This window comes from Taudactylus pleione, unplaced genomic scaffold (genome assembly GCF_031769625.1).
Source record: "Taudactylus pleione unplaced genomic scaffold, aTauple2 ptg000278l, whole genome shotgun sequence".
Classification (NCBI taxonomy): Eukaryota; Metazoa; Chordata; class Amphibia; order Anura; family Myobatrachidae; genus Taudactylus; species Taudactylus pleione.
The window spans coordinates 8,363,068-8,379,779 of NW_028284680.1; the positions used below are offsets into that span (position 1 = coordinate 8,363,068).

The window sequence follows — 16,712 nt, forward strand, 5'->3', positions numbered from 1 at the left end:
TTTAAATTTAAGTATTAAAAAAAATGTTTTCAATGGAGAATCTAACATCAATTGCTAAAAGAGGAATTTAGGTAAAAACCATGGCACAGATGGTCAACGTTTACTTATTGTATTAAACTCTTATCTTCAATTAATATAATAGGAATATAAATTAAATATTATTACTGGTTTATAGTAGATTATAAAAGTTGTATTCTGACAGTTGCTAGGATTACAAAGCATGTGTTTTTCTTACTGGTTGCTATGATAGGATTATAATCAATGTACTGGTTGCTATGATAGGATTATAATCAATGTACTGGTTGCTATGATAGGATTATAATCAATGTACTGGTTGCTGTGATTTTATTATAAATAATGTATTTTTAATTTACTAAAACAATTTAGTAGCTACATTAACCTTGTAATTATGAAGAAAATATTATTACATGTTGTAAATATACATAATTACAGAATACATTTTATTTTCTTTGCTTAATTATATGTTTATGAAATAATTTGGCTGAGGGGAGAGTACATAGGAAGATGGAATAATATTGGGGACAATCTGGTAATGTTATGGGTGGGAGATGTGATATTGGGGAGAGAGGGACGGTGGAATTATTATATAGGGGTAGAGGGAATGGCATGAGATAGAAAGCAGATGGAATGATAAGAGATGGAGGTGGAATGATATGAGAGCGAGATGTAATGATGTGGGACGGAGGACAGGAAATAACATGAATTACAGGAGTGAGATAGAATAATGAGAGCACGCACATTCAAAATCACGCGTGAGGGACGCAGGAAGTTTGAATCGTAAGGAAAAAAAAAACCTGCGTGGCCAATTGAATATGCCCCAATGAATATATAAGATAAATATAGCATTATGAGAGGGAGATGGAATGATGGTGAGGTAGGTGGAGTGGTGATTGCATGACATGGGGTAAATGTAAGAACTGGATTGCAGGGGGAACAGATCAATGGGGAGCGAAAGAAGAAAGGACTTGCGACAGAGTAACAGGGAGAGGAGCAAGCGGAGAGGGAAGGACACTGAGTGGGCACCTGTAAATCAGGCAGGACTAAGCAGTGGCAAACGCAGGATTTCTAGAGGGGGGTTTCCAAATGCTTGATTTTAGAGTGAGTGTGGCCAGTCCATGAAGAGGGTAGAATTAGCACTTAACCAGCTTTAATATGCGTCATACAAAGTATATTGTGTGTCATAATTCCAGCAATCACAGTAAGCCATTAAATGCAGCAGTAGGGATATCCTGCATGAGCTGAATCTTTTTATTTTAGATGTGGGCACCATTCCAGAGTATTAGAGCAAGTCCAGGAGTCTGGGGGAGCAGCAGAATAACCTAGCACTGCCCTGGACATATGTGTACATATTGGGCTCTATAGCAGCACATCCCTAACAGTGCATGTTTTCCAGATCTCCTTGTTGGTGCACAGGTTATTTATTACTGACTGATATATGTTAAAAGTTGCACAGGTGGTGCTAATTATTTCATTTGTGATTTGTCAAGAACATGCAGCACTTGTAAAAGTCTATTATATTACTATTTCTATTGTTGTCGGTGTGGGCTGGGGAAGGGGGTTTCCAGGCAGCCGGAAACCCCCCCTGCGTTTGCCTATGCTAATGGTGCATACACACGGTACGTTCAGTCAGCGATAACAATATCGCTGACTGAGCTCCCTGCACCTCCCTGGTGTTCTGGATTATTGATATCGATCATCCAGCACACCACCATCCCATCAACGACGGGCCAGCGACCTACGATCAACGATCGCGGGTCACTATGTAACCTGGTCGATATTGGGTTGGCCTGCATGCAATGCCGATGGACGATATCGTTATGTGGACCATATGTACCCGCGCATCGCTGGTCGTATGAGGGTTGGAATACACCAAAAATGTTAACGATCTGAATAATAACGATATCGCTCATATCGTGCATATTTATTGTACAGTGTGTACGCACCATACCTCCTTGTGACAAGGAGATGTGTGGAAGGTTTATACTCACATTTTGTTGTTTGGTTACAGAGAGGTATTTGTTTAGTATGCATAGCATAGTTTATTTGCAGCACATTTTGGGCCTGAATCAGGTGCTCGCTATTGCTGCCACGTCTGCGTCTTTATGCTAATGCCACCGCCGATAGGATTCGTACAGAGATGCCCACTGGCCGCGGCGCTAATCCCATGCGCTGCTCATTAAGACGCACCATCAGAAATGGCACCAGCCCTATGACAGTTTCGCCTTCTGAATATGGCCGTGGGGGTCAGTGCAATTGCGTCTTAAGTCATTGACCATGACATGCCCGTGTTTGGTTAGCCACCCCCCTGTTGCCAACCCAGAAACGCCCACCAGAATTGCCTCTCTGCGTCCAAATTCATTGCGCGGCTCCCGTCGGTAACCATCGCGATGCATGCGCAATGCGACTATATATAGAGGGAGAGAGATATTAGTGTTCACGCTAGGTGCTGATCAGTGAGGAGGGCATATTTTAACTATGAAGAGTCATATTGTGGACCCGACTTGTTGCTACAGCTGGCTTGTACAGTTATCGTAAAACTCAGGGCCGGCTTGAGGCGCACCCCTTCCAGCCATTCCCGATTTCAGCGGGACAGTCCTGTTTTTTGGGCACTGCCCTGCTGTTCCACCTGCGGGAGGAAGTGTCCCACGGGCGATCGGGAGGTTGGTCCCCTCCACCGCAGCAGCTGTACGGCGGTGTTGGCCCAGGAGAAGAGCAATCCATTCAGTGCAGGAAGAGAGCTGGGGGACATACGGGCACGCCCCCAAATAAAGTAATTTAATTACCATAAGCCACACACCCATTTTCGGTCACGCGCGGCGGAGCTGCGTGCAGATAAGGGGCGATGAATTGCCGTCCTGCACAGGGAGCGGCTCTCCCTGGAGCCAGCCCTGGTAAAACTTGATACGTAATGATCATGTTACATTGTATGTACTGTTATATAATGCCCTCAATCGATTATTATGCCACACATTAGTGTCCCCAATTCACATATTATGCAATGCTGAGTTGAGTACATGACATACACAGCTCCTGTGTGACTTTAGCTTAAACCTTAAACAAATCCCCACTTCAAGTTAGAGCCACTGTCTCCCAGACATCAGACAAGACCCCATTCATATTAGAGACAGTGACCTCCAGACTGCAGACAGAACAGCCCTTCATATTAGTGCCAGTGTCCCCCAAACTTCAAATAGGAGCCCCTTCTCAGATGAGAGCCAGGGGCCCCAATGTCATCCACTCACCTGCATTTTAAGCTTCTCTTTGTACACCCTGGCATAGGGAAACCCCTGCTGCTCAAATTCATAGTGGGTGGTCTTGGTTACCATGGCTACACAGTCAGCTCTGAACCCACTGGGTGTGCCAGGGCTCTGACAGCCATTTTGGGAGGGTAGGGACAAGGGTGCTTATGGCAGCGGGCACCAACCGGCACGAGTCTATCAGCACACTCCGAGCAGCGGCACCACGCACATAGGAGAGCCCAGTACGCATTCATGGCTGTTTCTATGTCTAATGTGTCCGCCCATCTCTTGATGCTCCAAGGTGGCTCCCAATGTGAAACAATGCAGGGCTCAATTTAGCACTATAAATACAGACAGGGCGCATTGCAACAGTTACAACATGGGCAGAGTGCGGCCAATACAGCCTAGCGGGTACACTAAATATGCGTGCGTGCGTTCGTGTCTATATGTATATATATAGAGAGAGATCTAGTACTTTGTTGAAAGGTGGGCACTCCATACCATAAAGTTCATGCAGGTTCTTTATCTGCACTCCGTGCCATAAAGTTCATGCAGGTGCTATATCTGCACTCCATACCATAAAGTTCATGCAAGTGCTATATATGCACTCCATACCATAAGGTTCATGCAGGTGTTATATCTGCACTCCGTACCATAAGGTTCATGCAGGTGCTATATCTGCACTCCATACCATAAAGTTCATGCAGGTGTTATATCTGCACTCCATACCATAAGGTTCATGCAGGTGCTATATCTGCACTCCATACCATAAAGTTCATGCAGGTGCCGTATCTGCACTCCGTACCATAAAGTTCATGCAGGTGCCGTATCTGCACTCCGTACCATAAGGTTCATGCAGGTGTTATATCTGCACTCCATACCATAAAGTTCATGCAGGTGCCGTATCTGCACTCCATACCATAATGTTCATGCAGGTGTTATATCTGCACTCCGTACCATAAAGTTCATGCAGGTGCTATATCTGCACTCCATACCATAAGGTTCATGCAGGTGCTATATCTGCACTCCGTACCATAAAGTTCATGCAGGTGCCGTATCTGCACTCCGTACCATAAGGTTCATGCAGGTGCTATATCTGCACTCCATACCATAAAGTTCATGCAGGTGTTATATCTGCACTCCATACCATAAGGTTCATGCAGGTGCTATATCTGCACTCCATACCATAACGTTCATGCAGGTGCTATATCTGCACTCCGTACCATAAAGTTAATGTAGGTGCTATATCTGCACTCCATACCATAAAGTTCATGCAGGTGCCGTATCTGCACTCCATACCATAAAGTTCATGCAGGTGCCGTATCTGCACTCCATACCATAAAGTTCATGCAGGTGCCGTATCTGCACTCCATACCATACAGTTCATGCAGGTGCCGTATCTGCACTCCATACCATACAGTTCATGCAGGTGCCATATCTGCACTCCATACCATAAAGTTCATGCAGGTGCTATATCTGCACTCCATACCATAAAGTTCATGCAGGTGCTATATCTGCACTCCATACCATAAAGTTCATGCAGGTGCTATATCTGCACTCCATACCATAACGTTCATGCAGGTGCTATATCTGCACTCCATACCATAACGTTCATGCAGGTGCTATATCTGCACTCCATACCATAAAGTTCATGCAGGTGCTATATCTGCACTCCGTACCATAAAGTTCATGCAGGTGCTATATCTGCACTCCGTACCATAAGGTTCATGCAGGTGCTATATCTGCACTCCGTACCATAAAGTTCATGCAGGTGCTATATCTGCACTCTATACCATAACGTTCATGCAGGTGCTATATCTGCACTCCATACCATAAAGTTCATGCAGGTGCTAAATCTACTAACCATCTGGATGACAAAGCTGCCGATCATTGATATATATGTTATAGTAAACGCGTATATGGAAGCTACCCTACAAATCCTGTGGTTGCCCGTGACTGTGGGTGGTACTTGGGGTCTGATTTAGCAAGGATCGCAGTTGCTTATACTCGAGCAGTCAACCGATTTTTTTGCACTGCGCATGCGTACACATCACAGTGCGTGTGTGCGAACCAGCCGCTGCGATGACCATGCAGACCCATTGCAGAGTGATTTACAGAAAGTGCCATTTGTGGGTAGTGACGGTGGGGTGGTCGGGCAAACGCAGGCGTGCCAGTGCGTTTCAACGGCGTTGCATGGGCATGCATAAATTAGCCACTACAATACCATACGCAGCCTGAGGTCTCATAGCGTGCGCTGAAGTTAGTCATTCCTGGGTGAGGTTTGACCTGCCCTAACTGTGCGTATGGGTCCGATGTTACCGATTATTTAGCTATGCTCCCCTTGTGAGTGAGATGTGAGTAAGGGGAAGTGGGCGTCCTTATGTCAGGCTGCGATCGCAATGCAAATGCACACATTTACATATCACCGCAGATATTAGCAACTGCGTTGTGTACGTATAAGCAGATTAGCGATCCGTAGTGAATCAGGCGCTTGGACTGCAGCTATCCCTTGTTAAATAGGGTTCTCCTTGCTTAGCATGCAGGCCTAGCAATGACTTCTGCTGCTGCTACTCGGCCATATCCACCTCCAGCTGTAACCTTTATGTATAGGAATAAACAAGAAAAGGAAAAGAATCCGCACAGAACCTAAACCAACTGATTGTTGGTTTGTTAATTAATAGATTTGTTTATATGTTAACCAACCATCTTGCATTTCTACATATATCGTATTTGGTAGTGCTGGTGGTGCTCCCAAAGCCTAAAATTAACGTAGAACTAAGAAAAAGGGAAAAAAGGCTATTTGCTGGGTCATACTTAAAAGAATATTCCTGTGATAATTAATTATACCTAAAATGTAACTTTTATTAGATATCCATAAAATAAAGAGGTATCCGTAATATTAGCTAATTATATCTCATTTCAAGAATTTAAGATATCATCCGCACTAATCATAACCTACGGCCATACTTTGCTACGGCCATACTTTGCTACGGCCATACTTTGCTACGGCCATACTTTGCTACGGCCATACTTTGCTACGGCCGTACTTTGCTACGGCCGTACTTTGCTACGGCCATACTTTGCTACGGCCGTACTTTGCTACAGCCATACTTTGCTACGGCCGTACTTTGCTACAGCCATACTTTGCTACGGCCATACTTTGCTACGGCCATACTTTGCTACAGCCATACTTTGCTACGGCCGTACTTTGCTACGGCCGTACTTTGCTACAGCCATACTTTGCTACGGCCGTACTTTGCTACAGCCATACTTTGCTACGGCCATACTTTGCTACAGCCATACTTTGCTACAGCCATACTTTGCTACGGCCATACTTTGCTACAGCCATACTTTGCTACGGCCATACTTTGCTACGGCCATACTTTGCTACGGCCGTACTTTGCTACGGCCGTACTTTGCTACGGCCATACTTTGCTACGGCCGTACTTTGCTACAGCCATACTTTGCTACGGCCGTACTTTGCTACAGCCATACTTTGCTACGGCCGTACTTTGCTACAGCCATACTTTGCTACAGCCATACTTTGCTACGGCCATACTTTGCTACGGCCATACTTTGCTACAGCCATACTTTGCTACGGCCGTACTTTGCTACAGCCATACTTTGCTACGGCCGTACTTTGCTACAGCCATACTTTGCTACGGCCGTACTTTGCTACAGCCATACTTTGCTACGGCCATACTTTGCTACAGCCATACTTTGCTACAGCCATACTTTGCTACGGCCATACTTTGCTACGGCCGTACTTTGCTACAGCCATACTTTGCTACGGCCATACTTTGCTACAGCCATACTTTGCTACAGCCATACTTTGCTACGGCCATACTTTGCTACGGCCATACTTTGCTACAGCCATACTTTGCTACGGCCGTACTTTGCTACAGCCATACTTTGCTACGGCCGTACTTTGCTACGGCCATACTTTGCTACAGCCATACTTTGCTACGGCCATACTTTGCTACAGCCATACTTTGCTACAGCCATACTTTGCTACGGCCATACTTTGCTACAGCCATACTTTGCTACAGCCATACTTTGCTACAGCCATACTTTGCTACGGCCATACTTTGCTACGGCCATACTTTGCTACGGCCATACTTTGCTACGGCCGTACTTTGCTACAGCCATACTTTGCTACGGCCGTACTTTGCTACAGCCATACTTTGCTACGGCCATACTTTGCTACAGCCATACTTTGCTACAGCCATACTTTGCTACGGCCATACTTTGCTACGGCCATACTTTGCTACTGCCATACTTTGCTACGGCCGTACTTTGCTACGGCCATACTTTGCTACAGCCATACTTTGCTACGGCCGTACTTTGCTACCGCCATACTTTGCTACGGCCATACTTTGCTACAGCCATACTTTGCTACAGCCATACTTTGCTACGGCCATACTTTGCTACGGCCGTACTTTGCTACGGCCATACTTTGCTACGGCCATACTTTGCTACAGCCATACTTTGCTACAGCCATACTTTGCTACAGCCATACTTTGCTACGGCCGTACTTTGCTACGGCCATACTTTGCTACGGCCGTACTTTGCTACAGCCATACTTTGCTACAGCCATACTTTGCTACGGCCGTACTTTGCTACGGCCATACTTTGCTACAGCCATACTTTGCTACGGCCATACTTTGCTACAGCCATACTTTGCTACAGCCATACTTTGCTACGGCCGTACTTTGCTACAGCCATACTTTGCTACGGCCATACTTTGCTACAGCCATACTTTGCTACAGCCATACTTTGCTACGGCCATACTTTGCTACGGCCGTACTTTGCTACAGCCATACTTTGCTACAGCCATACTTTGCTACAGCCATACTTTGCTACAGCCATACTTTGCTACAGCCATACTTTGCTACGGCCATACTTTGCTACGGCCATACTTTGCTACAGCCATACTTTGCTACGGCCATACTTTGCTACGGCCATACTTTGCTGAAAATGCCCAATCTCGTCTGATCTTGGAAGCGATACAGCAACAGGCCTGGCTAGTACCTGTGTGGGAGACCACCTAGGAAGGCCAGGTGCGGTAGGTGAGCCACAATGGATGATGGATGGTACAGGATGGCACATGGTAGAGCATATTAGATATAATTAATTTCTGAGTATATAAACAGATACCTCATCTATGCAGAATTATTGACATTAATTCTATATGTGTCTTAGTGGAATGCAGATTTTTGTTTAATATTTTCGTTATATTTTTTGTGGGTGTTTGACTGCAACACCTGAACACTTTTAATTAGATCTTAAATTCTTGAAATGAGATATAATTAGCTAATATTACGGATACCTCTTTATTTTATGGATATCTAATAAAAGTTACATTTTAAATATTAATATTAATTAATTATCATAGAAATATTAATTTAAGTGTGCCCCAGCAAATAGCCTACCTTTTCCCTTTTTCTTTGTTCTATATAGGAATAAACCTAATATCCTGCAAAAATAGTTTTTCCTTTCTGAAGTTGGGCTTTTTACATTATAATAAATAGAACCCTATATCGTGTTTGTTACCCATATTATAACTAAACAGACAATGGCCCTCATTCAGAGCCGGACGCTCTGAGCAGAGCGCTCGCTCTGAATGAGGGCCGTCCTCCATAAAAATGGAGCGTCCTCCTGGACGCTCGTATAGCTGTGGGTCACCACCCACAGCACATACGAGCGTGCAGGTTGATGGTCGCGATGGTCTTGACCATCGCCAGTGCGACCAAAAGCCTGTGGTCGGGGTTTTCGACCACAAGCCCTGGAGTGATTTTGGCTCTATCAGAGCCAAAATCACTCCCACTGACATCACTAGTGATGTCAGTGGGGCCGGCTTCTGACGGTAGGCGTTCCCTTGGGAACGCCTCCGTCTGGCTGGCACGCCCCCGGCACGCCCACCAAAGGGGGCGTGCTGTCAATCAACATCGACAGCACGCCCCCTTTGATCAGACACAACGAGCGAAGGAAAGTCCTTCGCTCGTCGCGTCTGGCGCATGCGCATGACGGAGCTCCCTTCGTCGTGCGCATGCGCAGTGCACACCATCGACCCACTTGCGAGCGGACAGCCGCTTGCGAGTGGGTCTGAATGAGGCCCAATGAATAGAACAATACACATGTTTCATGATAATTCTTGTGACTGTCAGGTGAGTTGGTATTATTAGTATTAGTATTATTATTATATTTATATGGCAGTACAAAGTACAGAAACAGTATGAACTAAACAATAAAAAAGTGACTTATGCAGATTTGATCACATACAACTTTGCTGAAATCACAACAAATAGCAGCGTTTGGCGACTTAGCCGCGCCATGTGTGCGCCATGTGTGCGACTTTAGCTTAAAATAAGCTGGTTATTCACATCACTAATGGGACAAAAGTACAATGATTATTGGTGCTGGCATTTCATGTAATTCTGTGTATGACTAAGTAGCTAATCTTTGTAAAAAAGACAAAAGAGAGGGTTCCCATACACGTGCCCGCGCCATGCCACGTACCATGTATCGTTATCTGCAATTTTATACCAATTCCTTTGTGACAAGGTACTAATCTAGTGTGTCTGGTACACTGGGGTAAATAAGATCCACAATTTAGGAAAAAATACAAATTATTACCGTGGTGGAGCACCAAGCATCTTACGTCATATGGCGCAAAAACCCTTAGCGAATGCGGATACATCTGTAGTCAACCAATGTCTCTGTGTTACTATCCGCATATAATGAAATCCTCTTATCTTTTACCCAGAATCATTCTCAAGATGTTCTGCAGCGGCTTCAGTTCCACACTTATACTAAATGACAGGTTATGATCTCCCGAAGGCTGTGAGGTTCCTACGGGGAGCTAGTATAAATCCAATGAGGACTGTCTGTAAGGAGGACACCTATGGAGACAGATGAACCCTAATGTGCCAGAAAGAGTTTAGCCTTGTAGTGAAGAAGGGTCTGATGACACTTGCCCCCTTTAGGAACCTAATGGGGGGCATCCACTAGACGATTTTATTCCTGTCCAACCTCTAAACGATTTTCTCTTGAATTTTCCCTTGAAATTTGATCTTCCACTCTGAACGATTTGCAAACGATTTGCAAATGATCTAAAGATAAACGATGTTGTTTCAATCTGTGATTGACAGCTTTCAGCTATAGTGGGCAGATAGGGGTTAATCGTTTGATCGTTCAGCGTGAACGATGTGTAAACGATTAGTAAACGATCTCCAAGCGATCAAGTGAAATTGACCTGCATGTTGAGTCGATGGAGGAGACGATCAAACGATCAGCGGGAGCGTGCATCGTTCATCGTTAGAAACAATTACTGCACGATTTGCAAACGATTTTTAAACGATTGAACGATAACGATATCGTTCAATCGCCTGCTAAAATCGTCTAGTGGATGCCCCCCATAAAACTCCTGCGGTCAGGGGCAGAGAGGTCCTTCCTCTTTTTTTGCACTGGGGCATGACAGTACAGGTCTTTGGTGTTCAATAAAAGAAAGAGTTTAATAAGCAGACGAAAGAAGAGGGAGGGGTTGAAAGGAAGCACTGCTATATCTGATATGAGAGCTGGCGTGTGTACACAGACACGTGCTGTGAATGGACCTTATTCTGCTTTGTATCATTGTTACCTGCAAGCTCCTGGGATCATGTCACTTTTTGGCTGCTATAATTCAAAACATACGGTATGTACACAGGAACGTTTCATTTTTACTGTCGTTCTGTTCTTTAGAAAGTGTTAACTCCAAGTAAATATGTATTAGGAATGAGTTCTAAGGCTTCCACTATTCACAGTGTAAGGAATGAAAATAACATTGTAGTGTGTGTGAATAGAGAGAGAGAGAGATCAATAGATATAGATAGATATTAGATACATAGATATAGATATTAGGGCAGCACAGACGGTATAATGGTTAGATTTACTGCCTCACAGCACTGAGGTTGTGGGTTAGTTTCCCACTACAGCCCTAACTGCGCAGAATTTGTATATTCTCCCTGTGCTTGAGTGGGTTTCCTCTGGGTGCTCCGGTTTCCTCCCACACTCCAAAAAAAATATACCGGTAGGTTAATTGGGTCTCAACAAAAATTAACCCCTAAGTGTGTGAGCATGTGGTAGGGAATATAGAGTGTAAGCTCCACTGGGGCAGGGACTGAGGTGAATGGGCAAATATTCTCTGTAAAGCGCTGCGGAATATGTGTGCGCTATATACATAACTTATAATGATAATTATATGAGATAGATAGATAGATATTAGGTAGATATGAGATAGATATATAGATGATAGATATGAGATAGACAGAGAGATAGATATAACAGATAGAAGATAGATACATTTATTATTTTCTTTAATCAGGTGCTCATATTAAATAAAAAAAATTTTCCTCTCCCAAATGTGGGTGTCCTCATTTGTTTGGAAAAAAAAAACAGGAGGGTTTTTCTAAAGTCTCCTTTCCATCCTTTACATCAATCCTTGCCCTAGTGGAGCTTACAAATTATATTGACAATGAAAGTAATATAAAGCACTGGAGATTACTTTTAATTACAGCAGTTTACAGCAAAAGTATACAATAGATCAGACAGCGGGCATAATTGGCAGGACGACCTGCAGGAGTTAGAAGAGAACGACAGATTGAGCAAAAGTCTTTACTGATACTCTGCAACATTTCACTGTTGTAGGAATGTAATGTACTAATGGTAACATTTACCAATGAGACGGTATTACAACAAATGCACAGAAATATTGACACAAGGGGGTCAATTAACTAAGCTCCGTGTCCTGCCCTTGTCTGTCTGTTTTTAAACACGGGTAGGAACGATCAGAATTGGGAGGTTTTTTTTTTTCAAATAAAATTGGGAATTTACCAAGCTCCCGTGTTTGTCAGGAACGTGTTTCCCATTGGTATATTTGATCGTTCCGACCCATGTTTAATCCCCGTATTCCCTGCCCGTGTTTCCCTTACCGAACAAGCAGCCTGCACATATCAGTGAGATACGTTATTAAAGGGTTAATATTTGAAAAAATTATGACATAGGGTTCCCCCCCCAAAGCATAATCAGCCCCGGGCTCCTAAGCCAGTCCTGGTTCAAAAAATATGGGGGGGGGGGGAACGTGTAGGATTCACCCGTATTTTAGGAACTGGCACTGGGCTCTGAGAGCCAGTCCTGGTTTTAAAAATAGAGGGAAAAAATTGCATGGGGTTCGCCAGTCCTGGTTTTAAAAATAGAGGGAAAAAATTGCATGGGGTTCCCCCTCTTTTGAAAACCAACACCGGGCTTAAACCTAGCCGGGGTGTAATGCCACAGCCAGGGGACCCTTTCGCTGATTGGCTGTGACCCATGTGCTGTTGACTGTCAGCCACGTTGGTCACAGCCAGTCAGCGGCTGCTAACTGTAGAGCGGCCTCTAATTGGCTGGCGGGGCTGGAGAATGACAGAAACCTGCCGGTCTCTGTCATTCACCGGGGGTACAGATGTATGTGTTATCACGTACATCTCTACATGTCTCTAAGCAGCTTTTTTTTTGTTTTGCCAAGTCTCGTGGAGCCTAATAGAGAATGCAGCAGATGCGATGCCAGGAGGTAGGCGAGTATTGGATTTATTTTCCACAGGTAAACCGTGGGAATTCTACGGGAGAAGGGTACCGAACATCTGGCAGAAGGTAATGATAATCTATTCAAAGAGCAGCCATATCAGAATCCAGTCTATAATGAAACTTTGATATAATATTTTAATAGGGTACCATCGATGTTGAGTGATATGCTTAACATCATTTGTGCTGCATCCAGGAATCTGCTGCCCAGCTACCGCATGAATTGAGGACCCACTATTGGAACTACCATACACAAGGGACAGTCTTCTAGCGGCACTAGGCACTTTACCAAGCAGCAATTATATCATACAGGAGACCGCATCATCTGAGGACCCTCCAATTGGATTACAACATCTTAAGGGACATTCCTCTAGCGGCAGCCAGGGATAACATCTAAAGAACAGTCCCCAATTGAGGCAACATCGATGGTACCCTATTAAAATCTTATATCAAAGTTTCATTATAGACTTGAGATTATGGGTGAGAATTCATGATTTTTATGTTATGTGCTGACTGGTTATATCCTATTGTGGAATCAGCAAAATTTTTATAATAAATTGTTTTATATATTCATTACCACAGTTTATATGTCATATATAATATCTATATATCACCAGCGCTACTTGTTCTAATGCATGTGATTTTGTATCTTTAGGGAGTGACTCCCCCAGTTTTTTAGTAGCTGCTAGGAAAGCAACACATTTCAGCGCCTGTTTATACCTACTCAGGTATTCTTTCCGCTATATCAGAATCCAGCACAGCAATCAGTGAGCAGACATGGCAGCCCTGACTCTGAGGAAGCATTAAGCTCTATCTGCCAGTGCAAGTCACTGTACAACACGTTATCTTTCCAAAATGAACTACAGTGACAGTAGTCATTAATGTTCCACTGGTTTATTTACTTACACAGTTAAATGTTTATTCATTAAAAATAATGCAGATTAAACAGCCTTTTCTGCGCTATTTTTATCTCCTATTCTGTATCTACTTCACCCGACTGTACATCATCTCCGCAGAGAGTTGTTTTGTCACAACAGGGGATATTTTATAAGATAGCCATAACAAGGTGTGCATATATCAGAGCGAACCCGCACTCCCAATAGTAGTATATCTGTTACATATTTATATATATATATCAGCGGCAGCTCCTACCCTCTTACATGAGAGGGGCTGCTGCCGCCGAAAATGAGAAGGTACATAAGAAAAAAACAATTAGTCACCGGCTTCTCCTGGCCGGGTCCCGGCGCCTGGGCAATCGATCTGACAGGCGCCGGGACTAGCGCATGCGCACTAGCGGTGGGGGAGCCGCACATGCACATATCACTGGCTTCCAAAGGGCTGCATCGTCTGCAGCAGCCGGTTAGGGCCGTTTCGACAGGCAGAGTAGCGGCTTCCTCCTGGAAGCCGCTCTCTGCTAATAGCAGCCCGGACTGGCAGTCGCAGGGGGGGGGGGGGAAGATACCTCCCCCTGGGGGTGCCTGTTGTATATGTGACTGGCAGGTAGCGCTTCCAATGGGAAGCCACTGCCAGTCACAGTGTAGACAGTGTAGTCACAGAATGCACTGACTACACTGAGGTGGCGGATTTTACTGGGGGGGCCCTGCAGGCTCTAGGCAAAATCTGACAAAGTAAGTTGCTCTCTTATCTCTCACTCACAAAAGTGCCTGGTCACCAATATGTCGAGTAATTGTCAACTAAAGGTAGTACTAGCAAGATATAAAGGGCTAATAATCATAGATGTCCCCTAGAGTCAACTAAATAAATCCTCTCACCTTAGATTCTGTGTCATGTGTCAAATGACATCAGCGTTACAAACATTCTCGGCTTAACAAACTACAAATTGAAAATTTTAAAACAAATTATCCATATTCATTGCCCCGGCCATTTTGTTGGAGTCCTTTTTCCCAAATAGAGGTGGAGATTTTTGCTAGGTAATATGGTAAATAGGTTCATTATATTTGTTAGACATTCACAATGTCATCATTATGACAGTGGCATCACAAGGGAGGTGCGGGCCGCACCTGGGTGTCACCCACCGAAGGGGTGACACCAAAGTGGCAACTCCTCAGTGACAGGAGCCGGCTGCTGTACTGTAGCATTACGTGTATTACTCACCTCCAGACACAGTGAGTGAGGCGGCACTGTAGACAGAGTGGTTCCTGGGGGCAGTCCTCCGGGACCCTCGGAGTAAGTCTGCACCTCCAGGCCCCACGCTCACTACAATCCTCCCCGCACCGGGTGTCACTGCGGGGAGGGACGCCACTGATTCTGTAAACATTGAACATCTGCAGGTGTCGACATTAGTGATGACGACATTTTAACCATGTTTACATCATTTATTTCGACCTGACGTCGAAATTGTGAATGTTCTCATTATGGCATCCTGACTGCATATACCTGGTAAATGGATGCAGTAATGCTCATTTACACAAGGACAAAAAGCACTTGAACACATATAATATTTATTGTTAAAAACTTCTCACAACGTAACTGGATACATAAATAAAATCTAAAACCGCAAAACAATGGAGAGGTCACGCACCTTATTTAAGGAAAATCTTTTTAAAGAAACGCTTTCCTGTGAATGTAACACAAACCGATCCTGTACTGCTGTAGTTATAATTCATTTTACTGGTTACATATTGGTGACACCTTCACGTAAATGTAAGTTTCTACTTGGAAGACCATTATAAAATACTGTTATAAAATACTTACATGAGGCAAATTGCAGTTACATACACATTCCTCCTGTCAGCATTGGACTGGGAAATGATTCACTTAAGGTAGCGGAGAGCTATAAACCATCACACACACTAAGTGTTAACGAGCTCCTCTGGGGGCTATCCTCTCGACACATGTTGCAGTATTTGTTATATCATTGGCAATTTCCATTACAACAGTTTAGTCCTGAACAACATTAGATCTGAGTGTGTTAAGACTGGCGCTGTCCAGCGCGGCTGCATATAGGTATGTCCACACTTTATATCATGCTGACGTGTTGTGTATGTGAGGTTATGATCTTTGGCGGCGTACAAGGGTTAAACGCAGGGACCTGTAATCTTTATGCACTTAGACACATACATTGATTTAGGTTACAATAAAATCATAAGATAACAGATGTCATGAGCATATATGAAATATATTCAGTGAGTGCTATAATATTACTGGTTTCCTGTAATGTATGCTATTGAAAGGCAGATAAACGTGGCCCTGATATCTCAGATGTACCTATATAGTTATATGGTATGTGCTGTGTGACTATTTGTGATCAGAGGCGGTTTTAGCAGCGTAAATAAAAAACAAGACCCGCGCCTCTCTCCCACTATGGATCCTCTAGGAAACTATTCAAGGTTTCAGAATGGAGGATTCAAGGCAAAGGGTATCCAGCTGCCCTCAAGTGTTGCAAAATAGAAAGGAGGACATCCCATAGGAAATAGAAACACAAATGACATATTGTATACTGTCTTCATGATATGATAAAATAGTAAGTGAAGTCTTCAGCTCCTGGGTGAGAATTACATACAGTAGCTGTCATTAGAGCAGTTGGTTTACAGTGTTTGACTTGTGTGGATGTTCTAAATTCTAACAATCAACATAAATTCTATATAAATAATAATAGAATTATTAGCATTTGTAATAGGATCACACATGTTTGTTCAGAAAGTGACTTTGTTTTGCAATCACATTATGAAGAAATCTTCAGTAATACTCTTCTGAGACTCCTCTGCTCATCCAGGGATATCACGTCTGGGACTAGCCACTGTTTTTATGGACTTAGGGCCTGATGGTTTGTGTACATTTCCGATATTTTGCGCATGTGTGGAACGGGTCCTGCGATCTCGCTCTCAGATCCCC

The 16,712-nt window shown here is 43.9% G+C and overlaps 1 protein-coding gene and 1 pseudogene across 3 annotated transcripts in view; both read left to right on the forward strand.

The window, feature by feature from the left end:
* Positions 1–16,712, forward strand: part of LOC148513528 (CMP-N-acetylneuraminate-beta-galactosamide-alpha-2,3-sialyltransferase 4-like) — a 261,924-nt gene that overhangs the window by 165,431 nt on the left and 79,781 nt on the right. The window lies entirely within an intron of this gene.
* On the forward strand, positions 8,214–8,332 carry LOC148513529 (5S ribosomal RNA; annotated as a pseudogene).